This window comes from Tachypleus tridentatus, chromosome 9, assembly GCF_004210375.1.
Source record: "Tachypleus tridentatus isolate NWPU-2018 chromosome 9, ASM421037v1, whole genome shotgun sequence".
Lineage (NCBI taxonomy): Eukaryota > Metazoa > Arthropoda > Merostomata > Xiphosura > Limulidae > Tachypleus > Tachypleus tridentatus.
In genome coordinates, this window is record NC_134833.1 from 17,562,887 (window position 1) to 17,578,143 (window position 15,257).

Sequence of the window (15,257 nt, forward strand, 5' to 3'; positions counted from 1 at the left end):
TATAATAATTTTAACGTAATTGTTATCTGATTTAATTTTTTGACCTGATTTTCTGGCAATGGCGGGTTCTTAACAATAACAATTGAACATAAATATTTTTTGAACTAATTAGTTGTCAAGGGTAAACTCGGGAAGTAAGACTTTAAAATTAAAATTGATATAATTTGTTATTGTATGTTTCAAAGTAAAAATATGGCTTTGAGAGAGATAAAGAGAAAGAAAAAACAGGTCATGGATAAAAATAGAATTATTTAATAGTATATCGCCCGACTCTTCCAAATTATAAACTTGTACTGTTTCTCTGTATTTGTTTTTATTTCACGCAAAGAACTACACGAGGGTTATCTGCACTAGCCGTCCTTAATTTAGCAGTGTAAGACAAGAGGGTAAGCAGTTAGTCATAACCACTTATCGTCAACTCTTGGGCTACTCATTTTACCAAATATTGTGATTGACAAGCACGTTATAACGACTGAAAGGTTTGGTGTAACGGGAATTCGAACCCGAGACCCTCAGATTACGACTCGAATAACCACCTGGTCTTATTAGTACTTAAAGAGCATTCTGTTTCTTTAGTGTATGTCGAAGTAAATTATGTTGGATGTCGTTGAGTAACTTCTTAAAAATATAAAGAACTCCAGAGGTTTAGGGATTATTATAGATGTGTGGTACCGTTGGGAGTGATACTTGAATAAATTACTTAAAATACAAAGCTTAAATGAGTAATTATCAAGGATAGGTTTTTGGCTGTTCAGGAATGGATGGAAAGGTTTTCAGAGTAAGGGGAAATTGTACGTTAGAAAAGCGATATACTCCTCTTAAGCAAGAATATATTTGAAGAAATATAAGAAATTCGTTAGAGACACTAAAGTTTCATAATGTCGAGGAACAGAATAACAAGAAAGTCCAAACCTAATCACTTCACTAAAGACATAAACAAGAACATCAAAGATACATGCAGTAATTCTAAGAGGCTTAAAATTTAAGATGGGAGTGATGTTGTGTAGGTAATATAGGATTTTGTTCATAAATAAATCAGAAAATTAAAATGTGATTAAGAGGGCAGGTGTCATTAACCAGGTGTTAAAAACTGAATTGAAAAGAAAGATTTTTTCTATAAATATCATCTGTTATTTCTGAGAACCAGTTATTTTTCCTTTTTGGTAAGACTATTTTCCTACCCCTTGGTAATTGGGAACAGTCTTGAAAGACAATAATTTTGTTGTGTGTTTAGGTTACTTGTTTGTATTTAATTTTCATATGATGTTATTGAATAATATATAACATTTCTTGGATTTAAATGTAAATAATACAAACTTCTAGTTAAACTAAGATACCTTCATATGTCAGAACAAAAATATATATACCTAGTAATGAACATAACTAATCAAATGTTGTTATACAAGTATATAATTAACTGTGCGTATTACTAAGTGTATATTTCTAGATCTGGTGTTTGTCAGTATTGGAAATGTTCTGAATGACTACAAATGTTTCAGAGTTGAGAATATTTGAATTACAAATTTCCTCAAACATACACCTATTCTATAGCTGGGTGTTTGAAAACATTTTAATGCAAAGGTCTGTAAATGAGTATACATTTAACTTCTCATAACTGGAAAGTACCCTGATTGGATAAACATACAAATTTTAAGTAATATCGATTGCCTCTGTTTTTAACTGTTGAGCTAGCTGTGACTGGAAACAAAAGAATGTATATAAATAGTCATGCATTTGTAGAAGTAATTTGCAAACAAAAGTACATTGTAAATAAAGTATTTGTGTCATTTGTAGAGTTTGAAGATGGCTCGGAAATCATGATAAAAATAACATTAATTTTTTATGGTAATAGTCAGTTTGTTTGTGAAATTGAAACATTAAACAGGTGAACATTTCCAGGTAAATGTAACATGTTTCGGCCATAAGATCCCAACGTGGCCAATTTTGACTCTAGAAAAATTAAAAACTGTATGTCCTTTACTTGGCACCTAAAGGATGGTATTGTTGTACCAAATCCCATGTAATTAGGGTGATTGGCAGTGTAGTAATTGTCAAAAAACTCCAAGAATTATGTTTTTTGTAGCACCTTGATCACTTCTATAGTTACTAAAAATGGACAAACCTGAAATTTGTGTTTGTGAATATGTTTGGCTCATAGCAAAGTAGATTTATACCAAATATCTTGCACATTGGTCAAAACAAGGATAATTAGTTGACCAAAATCCCTAAAACCATGGGTTGATCGAACCTTTTGACCCCTATAAAATGACCAAAACTGGGCATAACCCACATTTTTGTGTGCATATTTATGGGACCTCTAAAATAGTATTGTGTAAATTGCCCTAAATATAGTGGAGTAATTCATTTTAAAAAATTCCTGAAAACCATGCTTAAAATAGACCAATCCATCATTTTTGTTTGGCAGTGTGTGGGACCCATACACATACCAAATTCCTTGTAAATTAGTAAATATATAGCCAAGTAACTGATTACAAATATGAATTTTTTCTTAAGACACCAACATTTTGGAATGTTCATCTGATCTATCTTTTATGTTTTCCATATACCATTCATGATCATATATGCATGCCACATATATCCCTGGTTGATAATTGTCATTGCTATCATTAGACCCTATTTGAGCTACTGCAGCATCACTTTTAACTGTTACTACCAACAGTTACAACTGTGTACACATCACCATCTGATAACCTTCTCACATACAATTTGTTGGTAGAATAAAGCTATGATGTGACCTAATACCTGTCACAGTTTTGTGTTTTTCATAGTGCTCAGGTAGATCAAACTTTACACAATTCTGCAGGACTGATTCCTGATTGACAAGAAAAAACTGAATGCCCTGAATGTGGTCCTTTGCCCAATGGTACATATCAGACACTTAAAAATTGATAATTTATTATTTTTCACAACCTTGATTTTTTTGAAGATCATGTTCAGAGATGTAAGAATATATGGTAAAGGCTGATTAGAGTATTTCAATGGGATTCATAACTTATTTTAAAATTGTATGGATATATTTGCATACAGTAACACACCTGAATTGAAGTTTTTTTAAAATAAAAAACGTATGGTCAGAGGATACTTTAAAAAATTATAACTCAAATAGTAAGTTGAACACCATCCTGATTTTGTTTTGTAGATCATGTTCAAAGATGTAAGAATATATGGTAAAAATCTGAAAAGGCTGAATAATTGGTGACATGGTCAAACTGTGGCCTGAAGTAGGGCTATTCAGTTAAATCATAAAAAGTTGCATGCAACTAAATGTTTTTACATGAGATCTAATAGACTTTTAATTACAACAATTGCTGATTTATCAACTGATATGTTATAGGAAATTAGAAAACACAATTCAGCTTTGTATCATATTAAGCCTTAGAGCTATGGCTTCTTAAATAAACCAATGTTTTTTACAATTTTGGGTTTTAGGTGATTTTACAGCCTCACTATGCAAATTCTAAGAGAGATAAACTTGGTTTGAGACCATTTTTGAATCCTGTGAGATTAATTCAGTCAGTGTAGCAAATTTCAGCCTTCTACCACCATTACTCTTGCAGCTTTAAGCAGCCAAAGTTGCCCAAAAATGAATTTGCCAAGAAAAAAAAAAATACATTTTACAGGGCTGTAAATCAGAAACTATTAGAGATATTGATCTAATATTTGGAATGTTTCATTATGTGGGTAGATGAGCACGTGTGAATTTTTTCAAGGCATTCTGAGGGAATCACCTGGAAAATTTTCCAAAATCTGGATGATTTGACATGGAATGACCCAATATTCTAGAAAGTTCTTGTGAGTTTAAGAAAATTCTCTATTAGCTAGTCAGCACTGAATCTACCTGGAATGTTCTGGAAAATGGGTAAATTTAAAGACTTCATACCCAGCTCACAAAAGCAAAGTTTGAAGAGAAAATAGGTCTTTTTCATTTACTTTAGGCATAAGCAATTGGGAATAACACTTTCTGCCCAGGAACAAGAAAAAGTAAAAATTTTGTTATGTGGTAAAATCATCTAATCAAAATTGATTAGATCACTTTAATGTGATATAAATAATCATCTAATCAAAGTTAGGTTGGTTTTTAATCATAAAAATTACATAGACCTGTGTTGATTTTATCATCTTAAACTTTTTACACACTCTGTAGTTCCTATATACTGGATCCAAAAATGATATCCATTTTTTGCCATCACATACAAGTGTTTTCACAAATCAGCATATGTACTTTAACATAATTGAATCATTTTCATTGAAATTTGGTCACTCTGTTATGCTTAAAATGTTTATAACCACTGCCTGTAGATTTCTCTAGACTCATCATGATGTGAGATTCTTATCAGTGGTAGGAACCATGAAAAACACATTACTAGAATATAAACAGTTAACAGGCTACCTGACATGTCATTTCTGGATAGTTATTGTTTGTAGGTGCACTTTGATGTTATCTTTTTTCAAAACATTATTTATTCATTGCTATGACTACCAGAGGCTGTGTATTATTCATTGCTATGACTACCAGAAGCTGTGTATTATTCATTGCTATGACTACCAGAGGCTGTGTATTATTCATTGCTATGACTACCAGAAGCTGTGTATTATTCATTGCTATGACTACCAGAAGCTGTGTATTATTCATTGCTATGACTACCAGAGGCTGTGTATTATTCATTGCTATGACTACCAGAGGCTGTGTATTATTCATTGCTATGACTACCAGAGGCTGTGTATTATTCATTGCTATGACTACCAAAGGCTGTGTATTATTCATTGCTATGACTACCAGAGGCTGTGTATTATTCATTGCTATGACTACCAGAGGCTGTGTATTATTCATTGCTATGACTACCAGAAGCTGTGTATTATTCATTGCTATGACTACCAGAAGCTGTGTATTATTCATTGCTATGACTACCAGAGGCTGTGTATTATTCATTGCTATGACTACCAGAGGCTGTGTATTATTCATTGCTATGACTACCAGAAGCTGTGTATTATTCATTGCTATGACTACCAGAGGCTGTGTATTATTCATTGCTATGACTACCAGAGGCTGTGTATTATTCATTGCTATGACTACCAGAGGCTGTGTATTATTCATTGCTATGACTACCAGAAGCTGTGTATTATTCATTGCTATGACTACCAGAAGCTGTGTATTATTCATTGCTATGACTACCAGAGGCTGTGTAAATGACCCAAACATTTTCTGTTATATTTGTGGTAAAGCTGATTTAAGTAAGAGTTTTGTTTCCTCCCAATTTGTGAAAAAATTCTTATGTGATAGAAAAAAATGCATATTATTTCCAAAATCTGCATAGCTGAATTACACAAAATCTATTATTAAAACCGAACCAATTTCTATGAAGTCTAAATTTGCAGGTCTGTGTTGTTTAAATAATCAAAATATTGTCATTATAATTTCACCTTGTATTTTCAGTTAATTAAAGGTTATTCAGCTTAAGTAATCAATTAATGTCATGTCTTATAAATATAACTAATTAAAAATAGTATGTCTAATTATTACTATTTTTTATTATTCCAACTGTCTGAGTTTCACAGGAGAACAGTCGATAAGCAACTTCCAATAATTGTCTGGCTCTACTTCTAACCCTAAATGCTATAACCTCTTGAGTAATTTTATAATTTGTCAAACTTGAAAGAGTAATGCTGATCCAATAAAAAACAAGAGAGTGCTACTAGTTTTGCATTTCATCCGACATCATTCTAACAAATGTATGTCACTGTGGTATTGTGATGGAATTCTGTATAATTTGCTTTTGAAGTAGATATAAGAATAATTTGAAGTTAACCTCACATAAATATTTGTAAGAGAATATTCAAAAAGATCTAAAAGAGAAATCCATCATTACAACCTCAACAAAATATTTTTATTTTTTGAATAAATCTCTCACAGTTGTCTTAGCCCTAAGTTGATCATTTTCAAACTTTGTCGTCTGCAAACCACTATGGTGTGGCAAGAGATTCCATGGATCACCTGCCAGCCCTACGTCACCAACTTTCACTTATCACTGCAAAATAAATCTCATTAGAATTGATGGGAAGGTTGTCACTTTTATTATCACTTGCATTTTAGTTCACCCTGACGATAAAACACTGACAACCACTGAACTAGGTTCTGTTGGAGTAACTTTATTGTTTATTAACTATTAGAAAATATGTGATATGGGATTACAAAACAACACTTCAGAAATTCATTCAGTTCACTACAGTTATATAGCTGGAACTTCTTTTATAAATTTTCTATAATTTAAGAGAGTTTATAATTTGAGGGCTTTATTGAATAACTTACAGTATCAAAGTTTGTTTTTCTCTAGCTGCTAAATACAAAATAGATCTCTACAATTTTTTTGCCATTTTGTAATCCAGTTTCTCCTGATAATGACAGTACACATTCTGTATATATATATTATACTTTTCTATTTGCCCATTTTAAATTATAACATTATAATGTAATCCACACTTGCCAGACCTTACTTGGAAATTGTGTTATTTTTAAAACAGTGCTAAAAGTTGCCACTAGGATGGAATTCAGCCTGGAGAAAAATATATTTGGGTTAGGTATAAAATATGTGTTGGAATTGATCCCCGTGGTCAGATAGTTGAATTATGTTTCAAGAAAAATAATTTTAGAGATTTTTTCCTTTTACAAGTGGCAATACAAAATATCATCTTAACATTATGATTGCTTAAGTTTGATGATGCACTATTTAGTAATAATAATAGTTATATTTTAAAACTATTGTCATCTATCAAAGAGTCGAGGTAACTATATTGTGAAATTACATGATTTTTTAGCTAATGGAGATCTGTAGAAACCTTTTATGCAAAAAAACCAAACTAGTTTATTAATGTGTTCAAATGATTAAATTATAATTATAAAATAATTTAGTCTTTTGTTGGAGAACATAACATTTGTTCTAATCACATTCTTGTATACTTTAGCATTTTTGTCATTAAACAGAACTATTAAATGTTCCTAATTCACACTTTTTAAATCTGATTTGCACAAAGTAAAATAATACATTTTTAATACTTGTAGGTTTGCAGATTCTTTGGCTTGCTACGTATATTTGTGCACAATACTTTTAGATCTGTATGTTACACTTTTCTGGTAAAATATTCAGTAAGATGTGGGTGTAAAAAATGTAACAGATATTATTTTGACTTGTTCACAGATGACTGGATGAGCACATCTTGCTAATTGAGTTTTTGATGAAATTTTCTAATGCAACAACTTACATCGACTTAGACTGGCTAATTGGCTTGATTCTGTCTTGTACCTGTTGAAAAATCATTCAGAGGCACTAAAAAGCTACCGTTATGAATAACACTTGATCAGTCATTGGGTGTGTTTGTAGAAGCTACCAAGGTGATAATAATGTAATGTTAGATTTTAGTATGCTTTTATATTAATTTTATCTTAAAATACTAATACACAGGTATTAACATTTATGTCAGAATACACAGAATGTTTATGGTATGCAAACATTCACTCCTGTGAAATTTTTATTAGCTTGAGAAGTTTAGTCTATGATTACTAGACCATGTATTATTAATCATACAGAAAATGTTTTTCTTTTTCAAGAAACAGCAGCAGCTGTAACTTTGTCTTCAGCAGCTTGCTACAAAGTCAAATTTCATGCTGGAGCAAACACGCTTCTTAGATTATGATTAGAGCTTCAAATGGAACTTCTGGTATTAGTACAGCAGTCTCTGGTACTTTATATAGATTGAAAAGATTTGACCACAACTTCAGGTGGACAGTTAAACTCATAAATAATTTTAACAACTTGATAAGGTAATTGTGTACTGATTCATTAAGGTTATAAGACCTTTATGAAATTTTAAATATATAGCCTTATGTGTGTTTTTTAAAGCAGTACTCATTATAATTACAGTTGTGGAATAACGAACTGATAAAAAGAGCTTGTTGCAGGGTTATAACTTTATCAGATTGTTTGTTTCAGATTAGTCAGGATCATAAAACTTAAGATTTTCCTTATGACCTCAGATTAAAATTTTTTAGAAACCAAACAGTTAACTTTTGAGTCTTAGTTTGTTGGATATTTTTAACATTTCTTTCTGTTTTAAATCGCACAGTAAATGTAAAAAAGAATTGGTTTATTTCTTCAAGATGTACAAATTGTTTTTTGCATTCTTGTTAATGGTTTTATATATTCTACCAAAATTTGTAATGAATGAATAAGGATCTGCCAAGTAATTATTTGTAATAAACAGTAATTTTTTTCAGACAGTGAAATGCCTTTTTCTGATTATTTTGTTAAATCTGAATTGTGAATGAAATTATGATTGTAGAATGTTTTGAGGTTAGTGCTGAAGGCTTCTATGCAATCTTGTGTTAATATATATTTGTTTGTGAGTTTTATTTCAGTCCAACAGTTGGTTTGTGTGGCTAATGGTTTCCTTTACTGACTTTTCTTATTTGTATAAACAAATATATTTCAGAAAATTAGACCACAACTTAGCAACAAATGTCCATCTACTGACTTACCATCTGCAGTCGCCATTTTCAGTCTCTCGCCCAGTTTGTTGTCTTACCACACAGCTGTGGTTTTGGCTTATTTGCAAATGTTGCTGTTACTTTATCTTTACTTTGTGTCAGTACAGTTGCATCAATTGTAGTAACAATATAAAGTGTTTTACTTGATGTAACTAATTCTTCTTGTGAGATCATGTTTATTTTGTTGTTGAGTGATTTTCAAATGCATTTTTGGTTTTAAAAAGTTGATCTACTATTTTAATACAAATATCAGTCAAGACATACAAGTTCAACGTTGGTGTTAAACCTTTTATTTACGTGATTCCTTTAATTCTTAATAATTTGTTATCATTAGCACTGCCAAAATAATATCATATAGTGTTAGAAAATATTTAGGTGATTTAGGTCAAAAATGTTCAAGTTATTTGTCTTTTTCACTGAATAAAAATGTCTTTGTTTCTGTGCGAGATATTTTTTTAAAAAACAAAACAGTGGTAATATGTTTTTGCCATCCAAAAGAACATCCTAACTACAAAATAAGTTCTTGATTTTACTTTTATCTGTAGTGAGGGATATCTTTTTTTATATTTAATAGTTTTAGTTTGGCTTTTCATGCTGTAAAAAGTACAAACAATAAGCAGGATCCCCATTCCTACCCAGGTTTACACAAGATATTTTTTCTGACCTGAAACTACAAATCAGGTTTTTCTGGTCCTGATTTGAGTGCAACAGAAATAAGGATCTTCCAAAACCCATTTGATTATGTTATTGATGAACTGCCACCTGAAGTTCAAATGGAAGTGATTGATCTGTAATACAACGACATGTTGAAGGACAAACACAAAGAAGGGAAACTGATAAAGTTCTACAAATGCCTTCCAAGTGATCAATATTTCATTAAAAAAACTTTATTCGTGGATTCATTTCAGTTTTTTGCATGACCTCTTTTTGTGAAGACATTTTCAAAGATGAAGTACATGAAATCTAGTTACAGATCAGCGTTATCTGATGAACATTTGTAATCACTTTTAATGATAGGGAGTACTCACTTTGAACCTCTGTTAAGGGTAATTTTGTTAGAAAAACACCACTTTCATGCTTCTCACTCATGCTAAAAAATTACAATTGTGCATCATAAATATTTTCAATATGTGCTCTTATAAGAAATAAATTAGTGATGATGCATTTTGATCATGTATCCATCCCTACTTAATTTTAACACAACCTTTCTGGCCTGCAAAGCCTAAAAAGATCTACCTCCCAGCTCTTGTACAAAAAGGTTTGGAGACTCCTGAATTAGATGATGGGACAGTCCAGCTCTTGTACAAAAAGGTTTGGAGACTCCTGGATTAGATGATAGGACAGTCCAGCTCTTGTACAAAAAGGTTTGGAGACTCCTGAATTAGATGATGGAGCAGTCCAACTCTTGTACAAAAAGGTTTGGAGACTCCTGGATTACTTGATGGGACAGTCCAGCTCTTGTACAAAAAGGTTTGGAGACTTCTGGATTAGATGATGGGACAGTCCAGCTCTTGTACAAAAGGTTTGAAGACTCCTGGATTAGATGATGGGACAGTCCAGCTCTTATACAAAAAGGTTTGGAGACTCCTGGATTAGATGATGGGACAGTCCAGCTTTTGTACAAAATGGTTTGGAGACTCCTGGATTAGATGATGGAGCAGTCCAACTCTTGTACAAAAAGGTTTGGAGACTCCTGGATTAGATGATGGGAAGTCCAGGTGGATCAACAGGTTCCTTGTTGCCCCAAAACATTATTATATGTTTAACATTCTAAGTAATTTTAAGTGTTTTTTGACACTTATATTTAGAAATAACTGCTGTAAAACTATAAACAGCACAGAATGATGTTCTGCATGTATTTTGCTTTAAATGAAGAAGGGTGCAGTGAGAACACTTTTTAAAATTCATAACCTAATGAGGAATTAAGAATGTTTTGTTTAATGTTATGGTGAGGTTAGAACTTTGGGTCTTGTAAACTTAAATAGTTGTGAAGCCTAGATGTGATTACAGAATTTTACTCAGCCATTAGACGTGTCTACTGTGCATTTCAACTTCCATGTTACTTGATGTCATTTTGTGTCAGATTCAAGATTAAACGGGAAAATCAATTACTAGTGTGATGTCAGTTCCTAAAACAGTAACTGTTTCAGGACTACTAGTGACACCTAAGATATATTCAGATTCAGGGTTTAATATTTAGTTGAAGTATTTTAAGAGAGTAGTTTCCATTTTATAAGTGACTTATTGGCTTGGTTGTGTCTCCAACTGTAGCAATTGTAAAGCCATTTATACACTTTAAAAACCACGGTCTGATCAATTGGAGGCATATTTGTATGAAAGAACTTGCAAACTTGGTTCTTCCAATTTACACTGAAAGTTAAAAAGTTGAAAAATACCCAATTGTTATGCTTTTGTTTTGAGTACAAAAATATAACAGAAAATTTGTATCAATGAAATTTCTCAATTATTAATCCAGTTAAAAAGTAAAGTTTGTAGTTATACTTTCATTCAGTTAATTTATTATTAAATATACAGGATAATTTTAATGTACATTTAGTGCTCATTTCAGAAGGGACTGAAACCATTTTGATACCTTTTAAAAGACTTGAAACCACTGTGGTATTTTTACAGTGTCTTAGTGCTATGGTAAACATATTAGTCTTTACTTCTTCTCTGTTTTGCACCATTACTGATGGCAAAGTCCATGACAAAACAGCAATGACACAAAGTGTGACGTGTTGAGTTGCACAAGTTTTTCCCACTTTTCACAAACAGTCTAATTCATGACTGTAAGCTTGTCAGAAGGGAAATGTGCAATAAGAAGATAAGTATTTATAGCAGCAAGAGAATGGGTAGAGAAACTATGGGGTTTTTTCCCCTTAATATATCAAGTAGAAGGGAGGCAAAAAAGGGACAAAGTAATGCATAGATGTATGGATGAACCCTCTTACTACAGGATCAGTTGGTGGGATTCAGTTTGTAACTATCAGGTCATCCCATAAGTGATGTCCAAAAATTTAATACAGGAAGTGCATCATCATTTCTGTCTTTATATAAGGTTTTAATGAATAAAATATGTAGTAGGACATGTATAAAAATGTTCATACAAATAAAAGAAACTGACCCAACTACACTTTTGCAGATCATTAATCAAATAAACCCTTATGAAGATGGATGTGTCTGAGGATTACAGTAGGCATATGATGCTTTATGAGTTTAAAAAAGGCAATAGTGCAGCAGAAACTACATGAAACATTCAAAGTGTTTATGGTGCGGAGTCTCTCAATGAAAGAAAATGTCAAATGTAGTTTCAGAAGTTTATATCAGGTGACTACAGCTTAAGTTTAATGATGACTTGCTGCTGGCTGCAGTTGATGAAGACTGTGCTGTAGCATTTGAAGAACTAGCACAGAAGCTTAATTCAACCAATTCAACAGTTCGCCATCATCTGCAACAACTTGGAAAGGTGTCAAAACTTGAAAAATGGGTTCCCCATGATTTGACAGAAGCCAAACTTAGAGCAAGAGTTGACATTTGCACTTCTCTGTGCTCTCGTGAATGTAACTCATCTTTTTTTGGACAGGTTAGTGACTGGAGATGAAAAATGGATATATTATAAAAATATTAAGTGCTGCAGATAATGGGTCAGTGCAAGTAGACTGGCTAAAGCACAGCTCAGAATGGACTTCCACCCTAGGAAAGTCTTGTTAAGAGTTTGGTCTTCAGACTTTTGAAATGTTGTCCTCTACATTTGTGTCTCCACAACAGACAGATGCCATTCTTCTACAAAGTTTCATCGTGAATACTCTGCCTAAACAATCTATCAAAGCATACTGAAACCTTATTTTGTGAAGAAAATAGAGTATCCAGAAACTGATTGGGTGATGAGATAGTAGGGCAGGGTTCTTGTTTTATATTTTAAGCAGCCATATTTGTTTATGTAAATGCATTTTACTTAGAGGACAGTAACATTCACCACTGATTGTGAATTTGTCTAGTTGAATTTGCTCTTGATGTCATAGTAATGACACAGCAGAATATTTATTTACAGCCATACAAGGCTTTTGAAGATTCCTTCATGAATACAGTTATACGTAAAGTTAGTGTACCAGTGCTGTTTTTATTTCTCAAGTACACATTTGTTTATGTAAGGAAATTACACGCCTGTGTGTATTTGTATATATCCACACACACAATTGTATGCATGGATGATATTTGCTGCCACAGGTAGGTTTTTTGCTGCTTCTGTTGTTCAAGCTGGCACATTATCCCAGTTACTTCAAATCTGATTAAAGAATGCTACAGAGATGATGGAACCAGAGACAGAAATACTACTAGTGGTAGGCTTGGTCTGAATTTGCATAATCTGCTTAGTTAATGTGCTTAACCAAAATGGATACGGGATGCTTGTTTTCATTGTCTGATTGATAGACAACCAACCATTGCAAGAAATTTTTTTTTTTTGCTAAAGCTATTAAAACTCCTCTGAAATGCAAAATCTTCTTAAAGTGAAATGATAGACAGTCCAACAAAGAATTTAGCATGGAGGTATGCTTTAAACCTCTCACTATCCACAATATTGGTTTGGACTTTTCATCCATTTAATTATAAATACATAGAATATACATTTTTCTTTCATCAGACACAAATTTTGTGTATGAAGCCATTTAGATGGAGCCTCAGTTGATCAGAGATCTAATATATTATTTGCTGTTACATTATCATGTCTTATTATTTGCCCAAATCCTTATTGAAAGAATGGTTGTACATCAGTTTAATTTAGAATTGAAAAATGTCTATAGTAGGAGGGGCAGAGATTCATGTATCAACATACTTAATATTCAATATGTTTAAAAAATTCAGTTTGTGAATGGTTTGTCAGTAATGTGTCCTAGTGGAAACTTATTTGTTTATGTATTGTCAACTTGTATCTCAACTGGTCCATAATGTTGATCATTGAGGGTGAATTAAAGTGACCAAAACTTATCAGTAAATAATTTTAATATCTAATGCCACAGAGACCACATGTGTTGTCTTCTTTTATGGGCTAGTGCTCAAATTAGCCAAAAGTTTTATTTGATATTCCACTCCTTGTACACAGGTGTGTGGGTAACGTAGATATGTGTGTAGATATAAAGAAATGTTTTAACTATTGTATTAAAAAACATAAGTGTATGTAATAAATCTTTCTGGAGTATTGTTTATTATTCTAAAGATTGTTCATCAGTCTATTCAGTTAACAAATTATCTGTAATTTAAAATCACAACACAAAGGAGCCAAAAAGAAAATAAATAACTGTGAAAAAACTACACGTATCAGAACATTGTTTTGTATTTATTGTTTCATGTTGGGCAGTGATTGAACACTTTTTAATTTATATAAAGATTATTTTTATAACAATGGAAAAAGGGATATATATATATATATATATATACATGTTGTTTCAATGTGTATCCAAATTTTTTAATTTGATGTGTAATTATATAGTAGAATAGTTTCAAAGTTATTGAAATTAAAACTTTGTGTAATCCTTACCATATTGGTGTGAAAATTCTTTTTCAGTTTTTCTTGACATATTATATTAAATTTTTAGATACCAGATATTTAAATACTCACATTTTAAATATAATCATTTTTCTTCTTATGTTTAAACATAACGTATGGATTTCTATATGTTACTTATGAAAAACCCTAGTTATATATGGCCAGTTTATAAAAATTGTCAAGAATTTATTTTATAATTCTGTCTTATTTTAAAAAACTTCTTGAGAATGATGTAGAAGCAGATTTGCCATCTATTTTTGTGACTTAATACTATAAAAAATGTCTGATATAAAGTATTTTCTAAAACAGTCGATTTATACTACGAAAAGGCCACATGATTTTCATGTAGAAAAAGAAAATTTTCTTATTTTTGTAATACACTTTTCTGTGTACACTTTAAACGTATGTTCCAAGAGTTTATCTTTTCAATGCAGAAGTATAATAACAGCTTTAAAAATAAGCTTTTAAAGTATATTAACGACTTATGGTGGATAACCAGGATTTAAAACCAAACTAGAAGTTAACTAATATTCTTAAAGCAAAACATTTTCAATGATTGATATTTGTTATCAGGCCCCTTAGTTTTGTATATACATCTACAGGGTGGCCCATAAGTCCCTACCCATCCATATATCTTATGCCTCATTTCATGTACCCACGTACTTGTCACAACACACTCTTCAAGTGTAAATAATATACATCGGCCATATATATGGCAAATGTTTAAATCCAGGAATGGCTATTTTATCAATTTTTTTATTCTGGTGTTTGGAAAGAAAAGGTTTTATTATTTCACTTATAATTATTTATTATTTCACAAATTTTTGAGACTAAATAAAGAGATAAAATGATGGCATGCCATTGTTAGTAAACAGATTTTTAGCACGTTGAAATTTTTTACTTAAAGCAGGTTGTTTTATAGCAAGTAAAGTTTGATATATTAAAATACTTAAATTTTCAATATTGTATAATATGCAATTAAAGTTTCATTTAATAAACCATTCAACGGCCCTGAAAGACACTCTGCATATTTCAGCTTTTGTGGCATCCTCTTTAGGATTGTGAAAAACAAATGGTGTGCAACTTGTACATACAGAAACCTGTGATCATGTGACTGCTAGTTTACACATTTAAAAAGATCACACCATCCAC

At 31.6% G+C, this 15,257-nt stretch overlaps 1 long non-coding RNA gene across 2 annotated transcripts; it reads left to right on the top strand.

Annotated features, from left to right (window-relative positions):
- The first annotated feature begins 232 nt into the window (after positions 1-232).
- On the top strand, positions 233-9,028 carry LOC143224790 (uncharacterized). Of its 2 annotated transcripts, none has more exons than XR_013013437.1 (3): positions 233-386; positions 7,215-7,419; positions 8,506-9,028. It is a non-coding gene; the product is annotated as an uncharacterized LOC143224790 (long non-coding RNA). The 2 variants fall into 2 exon arrangements; XR_013013438.1 differs by having other exon boundaries at positions 374-479.
- The last annotated feature ends 6,229 nt before the right edge of the window (positions 9,029-15,257 follow it).